The sequence below is a fragment of the Brassica napus genome, chromosome C4 (assembly GCF_020379485.1).
Source record: "Brassica napus cultivar Da-Ae chromosome C4, Da-Ae, whole genome shotgun sequence".
Lineage (NCBI taxonomy): Eukaryota > Viridiplantae > Streptophyta > Magnoliopsida > Brassicales > Brassicaceae > Brassica > Brassica napus.
The window spans coordinates 28,184,048-28,200,037 of NC_063447.1; the positions used below are offsets into that span (position 1 = coordinate 28,184,048).

The following is a 15,990-nucleotide window of genomic DNA, read 5'->3' on the forward strand; positions in this document are numbered from 1 at the left end:
CGGTAAGATTGAGTCACGCCGAGTCTTGGCGGGAAGGGGTCGTAATACACTGCAAAGGGTATAGACTACATCCAAGGGAACCGGATGCCGAGTGTACCAGGGCAGGCGGCTCCACAGGAACGCAGCAAGAAAAGGGGAGGGTTGGTCCGCTTGAGCTGTGTAGGTCCTAGAGTTTTAGGATGAATGGAGTCTTAAAATAATAAACCGAATTATGTGAATGGAGTGATGACTGAGTTCATCACATTGCTTGATTTCGTGTAATGAAACTTAAATAACTAATTAAGAATTGGGTGTAGTGACTAGTTGGTTCTCGTTTCGCATTGAGCAGTATAAAAGCTCATGGGGGAGACTGGTCTAGAATCGCTTCACTGAGTATTCATACTCACCCTTCTTTTTCCCTCTTCTTTTTTGCAGAACTATAAGTGGAAATGTCAATGGTAAGAAAGGAAACGCACCTGAAACTCATGGGACCAGAAACGGGACACACGGAGATGTCGGGAAAGTAGACATGTGTGTCCTAAACCCCGCGCCCAGGAACCCCGGTTGGAAAGGGGGAAGGGGCGGGTGTTTCAGGGTTCGTATGAGTTAGAGTCAATGGTTCAGTGTAGTCCTGGTCTTGATCGGTTCAACTGTACCGTTTGTCTCAGATTTGCGCTCTTAAGAGTTTCAACTTGTTGCGGTCTACCAAGTTCGGCTCTGATCTTTACACCTAAATGTCTTTTGAGGTATCAAACCCGCCTCCACCGCCACCGGCTCTATTTGTCCCGCCTCCTACTATATCGCAACCGCCACCGCCGTTGCGACCACAGGACGTTCCAAGTCCTAGCGGGTCGTTTTCTTTTAACGTTATAAAAGGTGATCATAATTTTGTATAATCAATTTTTATGTTTAGTTTAATCACATGATCATCCCATTTTGTTAAGAAATAAAATTTATGATATTTAAATAATATATTATTGATAAGGGTTGGCTCTAATTTTATGTTTTTTTTTTGTAGCAGGAAAAGAAATATTTGGGAGAATTGCTATAACAATGGCAGCTTTGGTGTTTACACTTGTGGATTTGTGAACACATTTGATGATTTTGGATTCAAATTATTTGTATTTCCTTTAATATTTGTCATCTGTTATGTTCTTAAGATCCAAAATCACAAAGGATGTGAATATGGTTAAAAGAAAAAAATCATGTTGATTTTGATATTTGTATGGATTGATCATAAAAGAAAAGAATTGGAGTTTGATACATATCAAATTATAATTATTTTTCCCTTATATCTTTTTGCTAACTCTGCATTTATCCCTAAGTGTCTAGATTTTTTTTAAAAAAAACAAATATCAGTACTCAATCGACTGATCTAACAAAAATTCGCTGGTAGATTCACAACGAATATATCACAAAATCTTAGATTGCAATTGTACGCTATGCATCTATAAAACATTATACATCAAATCAAGTGCTTCTAGTTCCATGCATCAATGCAAACTGTTAAAATGAAGTTTTTACCAAAAACAAATTACACGGTAGTCGATTTACGAGTTTACTTTGTTATACTACCTCTAATATAAAGCTTCTTCGGTATAAAGCCCAGAATTTTATTCGTAGTTTATCCGGAAGAATAAAATTTTATTCAGTATAAAGTATTTGGTTCTCTCAGGCTACACCGAAGTTTGCATTCATGACTTGGATTGCAATGCGGAATCGACTATCAACAATAGATCGTGTTGCCCGCTGGAACCAGGGTACTGACACCACCTGTGTTCTCTTTAAAAGCACTTCCGAAACCAGGAACCACCTTTTCTTTGAATGCTCCTTCTCCACTCAGGTCTGGGATCATCTTGCCAAAGGAATCTTGCAAAGCTCATACACCACTGATTGGGCTGCAATTGTTGGTTTGATCTCTGACTTGACGATGGACAAGAAAAAAACTCTTTTGTCTCCGTTATGTATTCTAAGCCACCATGTACGCGTTGCGGCGAGAACGTAACAAGCACTGTCATGGGGAACTAGGCCTGCCTCTGCAAGTCTTGATCAAGCTCACCCGATAAAGCCATCCGCAACAAGCTTAGTCTGGTGCAGTCTAAAGGTTTAAAGGGTCTGGAAGATCTCTTGCAATACTGGTGTTCGACGAGACTGTAAATATTCTTAGGAGGTGATAGGAGGTGTTAGGAAGTTTTGAAGCTCTAAAGGAATATGAGTAGAAGTAGTTTCTTTTTTTATTTCAAACAAAGACACACTTGATATACAAAGGTTCTTTTGATGAATAATAAATTTAACATTCATTAAAAAAAGGCTTTATATTAGCAGCAGTATATCAGAGTCAACCCTCGACTTTTCATGAAACTGAAATTCAAATTATGAACAAAATTGACAATGCCTCATTGTACAAGCGCAACATATACATAAGTACTGGCATAACTCGGTCAAATTATAATTGTTATATGTTTTCATTGTTAATGCATATCTCCTTCATTTGGGTAGAGTATTACCTATTGTTAGTATTATAGTTTATAGGAAAAATGATTGCTGCCTACACGAAATATTGGCCATCACATGGCTAACCATGCAAACTAAACTAATATATACATAGCCACACGAAGTATATGTTATGCATGACAACATCTCTCAGCTTTATGATGTTATGTAGTTAACATCCCGAGTTTAATTTCATTCATCCAAAAACTGATGGGGGTGTTAGAGATCGTTTAAATATCTTGTTTCAACAATTAAAATATGATTGATCCGACTATAATTTAATTACAATTAGATTTTGACCCACATTTTTAAAATGTAAGAATATTTTTAACAAAATGTAATTTACAAAATCAATATTTTTAATATTTTTTTATAAGTAGTGTTTTAACATTTTTATTTTAGTGTATTTAAAAACTATATAATTGTATTATTTTTTATTTATATTAATTTGATTTGTTATGAACTTTTAATAAGTAATGTTTTAACATTTTTATTTTAGTTTATTTTAAAACTATATAATTGTATTATTTTTATATTTATTAATCTGCTTTGTTTTTTAATTATATTAATCTTTTTCTTATGAACTTTTAATAATAAAAATTGTAATTCGTTTGATTAATTGTGTGATATATACTTCTTTGATAATTTTTTAATCATGAAACTTACTTTCTGTCAATTTATTAACCTTAACATTTTATTTGCTTAAAACTTATGTGTTGTCAACTTAAATCAAACATAATCTTGCGTATATAATTATAAATTATATACTTTTAAGAATAAAAATAATCAAAGAATAGGAATCTAATGTGAAAGTTTTACTAAGTTTAAATGAATGGAATTTTTGTTTATGAAAAAATATATAAAATAATTCATTAACTTAATAATTTCATATTAACAAATAAAATATTAGAGTCAATAAATTAACATCAAAGAAGTTTTATAATAATTTTTTTTATCAAATAAGTATATATCACACAGTTAATCAAACGAATTACAGAAATTTTATTAAAAGTTCATACCAAAACAGATTAAAAGAATTAAAAAACTAAATTAAATAATATCTTCTGTAATTTTTATATTTAATAAAAATAAAAATAATATAATTATATTGTTTTCAAATACACTAAATAAAAATGTTAAAACACTACTTATCAAAATTTATAGAACATATTGATTTTGTAAATTAGATTTTGTTAAAAAATATTTTTACGCTTATATAACACTTTAGGTAAATTTCCGTCAGGTACGTAACATTCCAATTGATAAAACGAGAGATTTAAACGGTCTCCGACATACACATCATTTTTTGGATGAATGAAATAATAGATGCGATATTGCCGTCGATTCCAGGAAGATGGTGTTTTACAGATGGCTCGTGGAAAGAGGGGGTTAGTTTTTCAAGACAAGGTTGGCTCAGTACTTTGGAAGGTTTTGATGGATTGTTGGGGGCGAGGAATGTTAGGGCTAGTCTCTCGCCTCTTCATGCGGAGTTGGAAGCGTTGCTATGGGCGATGGAATGAATGAGGAATTTACGTCAATTCCAGGTTACGTTTGCAACCGATTGTTCTCAATTGGTGAAGATGGTTTTGGAACCAGAAGAATGACCAGCTTTTGCAAATTATTTAGAAGATATCAAGATCCTAAAAGAGAGCTTCAGCCGATCAGAGATTATCTATGTACCACAGACGCAAAATTCAAAGGTCGATAGTCTAGCACGCAGTGCTAGAAAGCAACTGTCTTTTGTTGTTCACATGGATGCAGATCACCCGGTTTGGTTTAGAGAGTCAGTATAGTTGATGACAAAAAAAAAAAAAAATTAAACTCGTAATGTTAACTACATAACATCATAAAGTTGAGAGATGTTGTCATGCATAATATATACTTCATTGATGTTAGGAGTTTTCAAGGCCCCTAAGACAAATGTTGTAGTATAGTGATTGTCGAACCAGTTCTGAGGGATATCAAAGCACTGAGAATGCAAGTACTCACTTAATCTAAGTGCAACCAATGATTTAGATGGGTTTTAAACTACTACTAATACTAGAAAGCAATAACAAAATGATATTTTCTTGACTAAGGGAAAAGAGAACTCATGGGCATAGGGATTAGACCTTGGGTGATCAAGTATCGAACTAAAGATGGCAAATGATCAATCAAACTATCAACCTTAAGCCTAGACACAATTCTAAGCAAGCTCTATGTCTAGATAAATGCTCATTTGCTAACATATCTCAAACATCAAATGTCTTTGGTTGAATAATATGAAAGCAATCATTACTAACAAGTCTATTAGCTATCTTAGCACCTTTAACAACAAATGTCTTTGGCAAAGTATACTAAAAGCCTAGGAGAGTTGTCTCAGGCATTTCATCAAACACCTTTCGGGTGGGAAATGCCTATTGATCAACTTTTGAGTGGCCAACTCAGAAGATGCATTAGGAATACTCTACTAGCAAGGAACAAGAATGATCTACACTAAAACATCCTAGAACTAACCTAATCACCCTTAATCTCCCTAACCCATGAATTCAAAAGGTGATTACTCACTAATCTCCATGATTCCTCTTAAACCCATATTGGATTTCAGATTAATCATGTAGAGAAATAGATAAGAAATCAACAATAACACAAGAACATAACAATCAAAATCCAAGAGATGAACTTCTCAAGAGAGTTTTTGTGTATTTCTCAATAGATCAAAAGATAATCTCTCTGGTGGCTACCAAAGATGTTTAAAACATAGGTTTTAGAAATGTAAAACGTCCAAAATAAATTGCAAAAAGGTCCTTGAGAAGTCATGATTTTCGGCAGCAAAATAACGCGGAGCGACTTGCAGGTGTCGCTCCGGAAGGTCGCTCCAGGGCCGATTTTTGGTGTCTCCGGGCGAGAGGTCCCGAGCGACTTTGGTGTGTCGCTCCAACGAGTCGCTCTGGATCGGGAGCGACCTTGATAGGTCGCTCTGAGAGGTCGCTCCAGGGTCATCTAAGACTGTTCGGAGTGACGAGAACGCGAGCGACTTCATGGCGTCGCTTTAGGAGGTCGCTCCGAGAGGTGTGTGAGATGCGAGCGACCTCGGCGCGTCGCTCTGGGCAAGTCGCTTCACGGGGTGAGTATGGCGAGCGACTTCACGGGGTCGCTCCAGCTAGGTCGCTCTGAGAGGTGCTTTGGAGCGACCTCATGACGTCGCTGCGGAACCTCGCTCCCCTGCTCTGCTCGTCCAATGATCACATATATCACCTCCTTTGAGCTCCAAATGCATCCAAATGTCCCTAAGAACTCCATGTGGCACTCCAGTACCTAATAGAGACTCATGTATGCAAAATGCAACCTAAACATGGCTAAATCCTAATCTATATGATGAAAATGCACATGGATGAATGGATAAAACAATGCAAATATGCAAGATATCAACTCCCCCAAACTTGTTCTTTTACTTGTCCACAAGTGAACTTTCTAGAACTCATAGGGAGAGAGGTTTGAAGGTGGGAGCTCATAGCCAAAAGAAACACATAAAGCACTCAAATCAACATCTAAATTCAGCATTAGTACATCCTCTCTTATTATACTCTAGCTTCTCTAGGCCTATTCAACTCTTTTCATCCCTACACTCATCATCATGCATTCACACATGCAAATCAGCCAACTCTCAAGTCATTAAGCATAGCATCAAGTGAATTCTTGCAAATGGTCAGTTGGTCCAAGTCATTGGGTTGGGTAAGGGAAGGCTTTTATTCAAGTGATTCAAGAGGTTCGAAACATAAAATCTTTAAGGTGGTTTACTCTCGAAACAAGTAGCCTTGACATTGCACATAATATATCTAAGAAAGGGATCAACTCATGCATACAATGCTCAATCTCCATTGTTCTACCCTTTTCCCAAACATACAATTACACAATCATTCTCAAATGTCAAACCCAACTCACATCTCTCACCAAAAGATCCTAAGAACATTAACTCCTTCTCTTTGAAATCTACAAGGGATTTTTCACAACCTCAAAACATTACTTAGCTCCTAACAACTTTGCTAGCCCCCTTTTTCTTTCTTTTTCTTTTTTTTTTTTTTTTTTTTTTTTTTTTTTTTTTTTTTTTTTTAAATGGGGGCCAAGACTTTTCATAACTTGAGCTAGAGGTTTTTTTTTTACTTATCCCAGTAAGACAATTCACTTAAACACAAAGAGTTATTTCTTTTCCTTTTTCATTGCTCCCTAATCATAATCACAGCTCTCACCCCCCCCCACCTATAGCTAGACAATAGAGTGCCCAATCTAGCAAGAATGAAGATCAAGCATTGTCGTTCCCGATACTCTCAACATTATGCACATGTAAGACTTTCCGAAGAAGGCCTCACTCATCAAACAATGAAAGCTTAAAAGGAGGGAAAGGTTTTGGGAGTGGTCTACCACTAGAGTTTGTCAGAATAAGATTGGCATAAAGGATGTGACAACTCAGGTGTGTATAGCCATGACTCAGTACACAAGGGACCATGAGCAAGAAGCATTAAGTTCGTTCAGTTCAAATAAGGTTGTAGTTGGCTTCAAAGACTGAGTTTCAGCAATCAACAAGTTTCAGGAAGAGTCTTCAAGGCTCGAAGCATACAAGTGTTTTTGAGAGGTGCATAAGCTATTCAGGTGCAAAGTAATGTTCTTTACAAGGCATTTCAAATCATTGCTCCCAATGCAAGTAAATGCAACCTATATGCTCTAGACTCTCCTAGAAATGCCAATGATGCAAACTAAATGAATTTTTTTTTTTTTTTTTTTAATGCAAATATATATGTATAATGCAATGCATGAGACTCAAAATCATCAAAGCAAACGTGATCAAATACTTGGTACCTCCCCCAAACTTAAATGACACAGTCTCTGTGTTGTCAAGGAGAGAGAGATACCCAAAAAGAGAAAACTAATATGCAAAAACGAAATGGTATATACAAGGGAAAGTAGTGGGTTACCTTCTATGGAGAATGAGTAGAGGGAGATGCTCCCTCCTCGTCGTCCTCAGGTGGTAACTCTTCAAGGTGCTCATCAGTAAGAGTGCCCATCTCTTCAATGTAGAAGGCTTGCCCGAACACAGTTGGTTTCTTCATTTTCTCCTTGATGTCAAAGTGGAGAACATGCCCTTTACCCAAATGGAGATCAATCGTGCCCTCTTTCACCTTAACAATTGCTCCTGCTGTAGCTAAGAATGGCCTTCCAAGAATCAATGGGTCCTGAGCCTCCTCACCCATCTCAAGCACCACAAAATCTGTAGGTATCTCATATTTTCCAATCTTCACAGGTAGGTCCTCTAAGATGCCCACAGGGTACTTCACTGAACGATCAGCTAACACCAGAGAGAGTTTACACTTCTTGTACTGAGTGAATCCAAGCTTCTTTGCAACAGACAAAGGCATCACGCTGACACTAGCTCCCAAATCGCAGAGACATTTCTCAAATACCATAGGTCCAAGAGCACAAGGTAGTGTGAAGCATCCTGGATCCTCTAACTTCTCTGGAACATCAAGCCTTTGGATGATGGCACTGCACTCATGGGTAAGAATCATCATGCTTTCCATTTCCTTCTTCTTTGCAGCTACAACATCTTTCAGGAACTTGTTGTATTGAGGAATCAACATGAAAGCATCGATGATGGGCATTGCAACCTGAGCTTCACTCATTTGCTTGTCAAACAAAGCCTTGTACTTCTCTAGCAGCTGCCTCTTGAATCTACCAGGGAATGGTAGTTTGGGTTCATAGGGAGGAGGAACAAAAGAATTCTCACTTGCTGGAGCAAGAACTTCACCATCTTTCACTGTTTTCTTCGCTTCCCCAACCTTTCCTTTACCCTTGGCTTCCACAATCTTCTCCAAGATTTCATCATTGATTTTCTCATCAACAATCACCACTTCATCATCTAAGTTGATGGCCACCTCTTCACCTAGTTTCTCAGCATCCCTGGTGAGGGTTGTAGGAGGTAACTGCTTACCACTCCTAAGGGTGATAGCTTTGGCCTCCTTGGGGTTTTGGTCAGATTTTCCAGGTAGAGATCCTTGCTGGCGAGTCTGGTGAGTGTTCATGGAAGCAAACTGATTCTCTAAATTCTTGACTGTAGAAGCAAGATGTGAGAACTTGTTGTTGAGCTCATTGTAGCTCCCATCAATCTTGGAATGAAGGTTTTTCAACTCATATCCAACATGCTTCTCACTTCTAGTCTGAGACTCCAAGATTTGTTTCAGCAGGGTGTCAGTGCTGCTCTCTTGAGGAGCAGAGGAACCAGATGAGGGGTTTTGATGAGGTTGATAGCTGCCTTGCTGGTTGTTTCGAGGCGGATAACCACTCTGTTGGTTGTTGGGGTAGGATTTCTGTTGGTAGTTGTTGTACTGAAAGTTGGGCTCTTTTTTGTACCAGCTACCATTGTTGTTGATGAAACACAGCTCTTCCTGACCTTCCAAACCCTCAACCTCATGGACAACAGGTGGTGTATCTTGGCTTGGGTTACCAACAAAGTGCAGCTGCTCTTGTGTGGCTTTATCAGCAAGGAGGATGTCTATCTTATCCTGTAGAGCTTTCAACTCCTTCCTCGTCTGCTTATCATCTGTTCGACTGCTTCTGTCGTGGTCTCCACTGTAGACTGCATCACTCTTTACCATGTTGTCAACCAGCTCCTCTGCATCTTCCTCAGTTCTCCCCAAGAAGAACCCATTGCTAGCTGTATCCAGTCTGGCCCTGTACTTAGGAAGAGCACCACGGTAGAATGTGCTCAGCAAGCTCTCCTTAGAGAAACCATGGTGTGGGCATTGAGCTTGGTAGCCCTTGAATCTCTCCCAGGCTTCACTGAATCCTTCCAAGTTCTTCTGTTGGAAACTGGAGATCTCATTTCTCAGCTTAGCAGTTCTTGAGGATGAGAAGAATTTCTCCAAGAATGCTCTCTTGCACTCATCCCAAGTGGTGATAGAGTGGCTGGGTAGAGACTTCTCCCACTGACGTGCCTTATCCCCCAAAGAGAAAGGGAATAGCTTGAGCTTTAAGGCATCTTCGGACACACCATTGGTTTTTGACAACCCACAGTAGCTGTCGAACCTATCCAAGTGATCAAATGGGTCCTCCAGAGCCAAGCCATGATACTTGTTGTTCTCGATCACGTTGAGGAGTCCTGACTTGACCTCAAAGTTGTTGGCTGCCACAGCTGGTGCTCGGATTCCGAATCTGTGACCATGTATGTTGGGGCGGTCGTAAGTGCCAATGGGTCGAGCTGCCCGCGGTTGGTGTTCTGCCCCTTGCGGTGGATCTGCCATATCAATATCCAAGTGGGCCTGGTGTTCTTCTTCTCTTCTAGCTCTAGCACACTCCCTCTCAAAAGCTCTGATGTCTGCTACTATTGGAACTAGGTTTGATGGACCCCTGCTCCTCAAGTTCATACACCTGAAAGTGAAAGGTAGGTGAAGAAGAAGAATCAGTAACAAAACAAAATTAAAATGACTTAGTCTCAAGCAAGTGACTAAATCTCAATGTTTAAATCTACTCAGAATTTGGCAACGGCGCCAATTTGATGTTAGGAGTTTTCAAGGCTCCTAAGACAAATGTTGTAGTATAGTGATTGTCGAACCAGTTCTGAGGGATATCAAAGCACTGAGAATGCAAGTACTCACTTAATCTAAGTGCAACCAATGATTTAGATGGGTTTTAAACTACTACTAAAACTAGAAAGCAATAACAAAATGATACTTTCTTGACTAAGGGAAAAGAGAACTCATGGGCATAGGGATTAGACCTTGGGTGATCAAGTATCGAACTAAGGATGGCAAATGATCAATCAAACTATCAACCTTAAGCCTAGACACAATTCTAAGCAAGCTCTATGTCTAGATAAATGCTCATTTGCTAACATATCTCAAACATCAAATGTCTTTGGTTGAATAATATGAAAGCAATCATTACTAACAAGTCTATTAGCTATCTTAGCACCTTTAACAACAAATGTCTTTGGCAAAGTATACTAAAAGCCTAGGAGAGTTGTCTCAGGCATTTCATCAAACACCTTTCGGGTGGGAAATGCCTATTGATCAACTTTTGAGTGGCCAACTCAGAAGATGCATTAGGAATACTCTACTAGCAAGGAACAAGAATGATCTACACTAAAACATCCTAGAACTAACCTAATCACCCTTAATCTCCCTAACCCATGAATTCAAAAGGTGATTACTCACTAATCTCCATGATTCCTCTTAAACCCATATTGGATTTCAGATTAATCATGTAGAGAAATAGATAAGAAATCAACAATAACACAAGAACATAACAATCAAAATCCAAGAGATGAACTTCTCAAGAGAGTTTTTGTGTATTTCTCAATAGATCAAAAGATAATCTCTCTGGTGGCTACCAAAGATGTTTAAAACATAGGTTTTAGAAATGTAAAACGTCCAAAATAAATTGCAAAAAGGTCCTTGAGAAGTCATGATTTTCGGCAGCAAAATAACGCGGAGCGACTTGCAGGTGTCGCTCCGGAAGGTCGCTCCAGGGCCGATTTTTGGTGTCTCCGGGCGAGAGGTCCCGAGCGACTTTGGTGTGTCGCTCCAACGAGTCGCTCTGGATCGGGAGCGACCTTGATAGGTCGCTCTGAGAGGTCGCTCCAGGGTCATCTAAGACTGTTCGGAGTGACGAGAACGCGAGCGACTTCATGGCGTCGCTTTAGGAGGTCGCTCCGAGAGGTGTGTGAGATGCGAGCGACCTCGGCGCGTCGCTCTGGGCAAGTCGCTTCACGGGGTGAGTATGGCGAGCGACTTCACGGGGTCGCTCCAGCTAGGTCGCTCTGAGAGGTGCTTTGGAGCGACCTCATGACGTCGCTGCGGAACCTCGCTCCCCTGCTCTGCTCGTCCAATGATCACATATATCACCTCCTTTGAGCTCCAAATGCATCCAAATGTCCCTAAGAACTCCATGTGGCACTCCAGTACCTAATAGAGACTCATGTATGCAAAATGCAACCTAAACATGTCTAAATCCTAATCTCTATGATGAAAATGCACATGGATGAATAGATAAAACAATGCAAATATGCAAGATATCATTCATGTAGCTAAGTATACATTTGTTAAGTTTGCATGGTTAGCCATGTGATGGCTACTACTTCACGTAGTCAGCAATCATTTTTCCTAGTTTATATCCCAGTTGAAGTATCTTAAGGTTGGTATATGTCAACACATTTTAGTTGCGCAAACTAATCATCATTGAAAATTCGACAGAGGAACTCTAGCAGTATTTTGAACTCCACAAAATGTCAAACCTTTTTAAAATTTCGAGATAACACCCAAAAAAGGAAGTTTCAAGTTTCAGTGTAAGAGACTTGATGATGAAAGGACACCATTTAAGCGTTTTTTTGCTTCTGTCAGAACAAGAAGAGGATCAAATTGAAAACTATGGATTTGTTGTTTGTTGCGTATCTTTCATCGCTTTTTTTTTTTGCATCAAGCACATCCTTAATACGAAATACCTAAATATTTAAAATACTTGACCAGAATTTGATCGAGTAACCGAATACCCAGGTCTGTCAGAGCCGGCTCTTGGGCCAAACCAAGAAAGCATGGATTTCTTGTCAATTTATTATTAAAAAAATTCAATTTTTTTTTCAAAATTTCCTTTCGTCTAGTAGTATAATCTCAAAGTTACAAACTTTCCCTGTCAACCTAGGATTGAGTCTTCCATAATGCACATTCTTATTCAACAAAATTACTTAATGCTTTTATATTTTATTTTTTTTGGATTTTGGTTTGTATGACTATGGGCATATCAAATGGTCGATTGTCCTCCAAAATTGTAGAGAACTAATCCATAATTTTCTTCACACGCTAACAAAGCTAAATATTGTGGTAACCCTATGTTTTGTGTTAGTTGCATGTGGTTTAAAGAACAAGTAAATAAAGATGATGTTTCATGTTCAGAAATTTGGATTCAACTCTTAATGATGAAATTATCTGACTATTCACCTGATACAAGAATGTTTTTTTTTAACATAAAAAAAGTCATTCTATTACTCAAGTTTGATGTGGTTTTGGTAACCAGACCAGAATAGAACAACCAACAAAATAAAAATTCCTATGAAAAGAACGGGTCGTCCTAGCTAAGAAGTCTGCAATTTTGTTTTGTCCTCAAGGAGTATAGCAATTCTTGAAAGCTTGAAATCTTCTCTTCAGTTCTTGAATCTTCTCCAACTCGGTCAAGAAGTTTGGCCAAGCAAGCGTGAGGGTCCTCTATCATTGCTATCAAACCTTTGCAGTCCGTCCAAAAATGTTGACATGTTGAATGATGCAACATATTTTCCATTGTCTAGTGTGAGCTTCCAACTCAGTATGCAAAGCAGTTTCCCTTCGCCATTGATATCGTGTGTACATAAGTTGAGTTAGTCTAGTGTTATCTTGCCACATCCAGCCAAACCCACTAAAGACCGATGTATAGGTCCAAGAACCATCTACTAAAAATATATTCTCATAGCGTATGGCTTGAGATGTTTGTGCTTGCTTTGAGATCAAAGCAGTAGGTGCGTCATTAGCCGTGAACCATGCTTGACATTCTGCTTCTGCATATCTTATCAGCTCCAACGGGTCTTTATCAATTCTTCTAAATAATTTATCATTTTTTGCTTTCTAGATATACCAAATTATCCATGGATAAGGGTCTCTGTCCATCTCTGGGTGATGCAATCTTGATCAACAGCAAATACAAAGACAAGAAGGTTTGGTTTAGATCAAAAGGAACATAAACTGTTGCACAACCAATGGGAGTTCTTATTAACTTTACTGGGCTCATTCATGAAGTTTTTTCTTATGTTTTTTTTTTTAAAAGATTGTTTTTACTTCAGATATATCCGAACTGAATCGATATAATCCGAATCCAAACGGTATATGGTTATTTTATGGGTTTTAAGATGTATTACAAATTAGAGCCGAATCCAAAATGTAATTATCCGAATCCGAACCGTACTTATTAAATATTAGAATGAGATCTACGAGAATAAATCCGAAAACTCAAAATATCATAAATACCCGATCCGAGTTCGAACAGGTACCTAAAACGTCAATGTTCCTCTTTTTTTTATTCGATTGGCTTCACGCCTAGTTGATCTATCAGATCTTTTGGAGATTCATATCCTTTGGGCTTCATAACTAGGTGTTCAATGTCGCTTTTGACTCAACCACTTTGGCTCACTTTCGAGAGTGTGATTCTTAATTGCCGGCTTAGAGAGCTATAGGGTTCCTAAGGTGATTCCTCATTGTTCTAGGAGGAAGTGTGTTTCAGTGACTTGACCCCTGTTAAGCAACTTCCATAGGTTCTAAAGTTAGTGGTTTGTATTAGATATAGAAATCATATCAATCACTAACATTCGTAATCTCATATTAATGTCGTGTATATTTAATTTCCATACTTGGTAATTTCATTTTAGGGCTTGGTGATTTGGTATTAAGCGTTTCCTATTCATTTTAGTACGATTTTGTAAGACATTTGGATTCGATCCTTGGGAATGAGATTTACATTGGCCTTTTTAACTGTTTCTTGTTGATGAAGGCAATCTGAATTCATGCCGTCTCGTTTAACCAAAATAAGGGTGTTACAAGTGGTATCAGAGCCTGGTTAGAGCACCCGGTCTTAACCCGGGAGGCTGTAGGGGAAGCGCTATTTGTCCAGTTTCTATCAGAGTATAGATTAAGATCTTTAAAAACTTTCGGATTTCTAAAGTTGTTTTGGTTTTTCAAGAAGAACAAATGGGGATTTCAAAAGTTAGAGATTAGAGCACCATCGAGACCACTTCTTCACATTAAACTCATTTGTTGTTGTTCTTATACATGAAATGATCTTATCTTAAGTTTTTGTTAACCGTTTGTCCCCAAAAAGATAGATACCGCAGGGATCGAGTTAATGAGGTTTACTGAAACGTATGAGGATGTCCCCATCGTCATAGAAGACATTGAGCTTAAAGGAAATCCAGTGGAGATGGAGTTAAACTACTACGAGGTGATCTTAGGAATGGATTGGTTGACTTATCATAAGGCTGTAATAGATTGTCCTAAGGCGGTACGGGAATCCCGATCATATCGATGATGCAAGCGGAAGAGTTATTAGGGAAAGAAAGTGAAGCTTATCTCGCCACTATCAACATCAAGGGATCAGACAAGAAAGTGAAGCTTATTTTTACAGTATTCTAAAAAATAAAAGAGAATTTTGCTTCAATATTTATATTTATTAATTTATTCTACCATCTATAACTTTAAAAATATACCTTTTTTATTTTTGACAATATACCACTACAAAAATTATTTATAAAACTAAGCGATTATCTTAAAATTAATTTTTTATTACAACACATCATTGAAAAAACAATATACTAAATATAGTATTTAACTGTGAAAGTTATACTATATAATTTTATTTTGTTAAAAAAATAAAATATATAAAATAAGAGGTTGTTTTGTAAGGAAAAAAATCTCTGAAAGTAGATCAAATAAATGTGTTATTCTACATTTAACGTATTATTACTGTTCATATATCTTTATTTAATGGAAGATGTAACACACCATTGAAAGTGTACAATTTTTACTCTATAAATAAGAATTAGAAGGAAAATAGAATACCATTAAATATGTTCTAAGCCATATATATATAATAGAGAAATTAGTGCTCCTACCAAAGAAAGATAGTGTATTTAGCAAAATACCAAAATCAATTGTGTTCCACTATTCGCGTGAAATTGAAGACCATTATTATACCCCTATTTCCAATCCTTCTCCAACTTGCTAGATTGTCTGACATAATCTTCAAGAAAGATTTGATGTTAACCTAAAACCTGAGTCTAAACTCTACCATATTCTACGCCATATCTCTCGAAGCCGATTTGGTTTTACACCCAAAAGATAAATTTTCACTCTTTATATTAGATGGCTTTTCTCTTTCTAAATCTCCTTCCATTTCAAATGTTTTTAATTTGATAAAGGGCTTATCCATTTCAAACGTTTATTGGTTTCTTTTATATCAACACAAAGGTTTGAGGATTGTTATGAAGCTTATGAAGAAAGGAACAGATCATCACAATCAGGAGAAGAAAGATCATGAGATAGGCTTTTTTAGTCTCGATGTTGAAGCTATGGTAGCTGAAATAGAGAAGCTCGTTGTGACAAAGACAAGGGAAAACCAAGAAAATGATAAAGAGATTAGTGTAAGTAAATGAATGGATTCAATGTTCATTGGTTAGATCCAAAAAAAGTAAAGGCAGCCATGGAAGAGCTTGAAGAGGGACTCGAAGGATTGTTCAAGGTGATGATACAAGCTAGGGTCTCTCGGGCTCTGCATCTCCGGTAAAGCTCTCCATCTATGTGTCTCCGGTGAAGCTTTTTGCCGCTGCGTCTCCGGTGAAGCTTTCCGTCTGCGTCTCTGTCCGATATATATATATATATATCATATAATATGTGTTGTATAGATACATACCTACATGTTAAACAACAATCTTATTTAAACCACATGTTATTCTTTGGTTTGATGTATAAGCGA

The 15,990-nt window shown here is 37.6% G+C and overlaps 1 non-coding gene across 1 annotated transcript; it reads left to right on the forward strand.

Moving 5' to 3' along the window:
• Nucleotides 1–9,231: 9,231 nt before the first annotated feature.
• LOC125586591 lies at nucleotides 9,232–9,338 on the forward strand. The gene has a single exon (XR_007323128.1). It is a non-coding gene; the product is annotated as a small nucleolar RNA R71 (small nucleolar RNA).
• The last annotated feature ends 6,652 nt before the right edge of the window (nucleotides 9,339–15,990 follow it).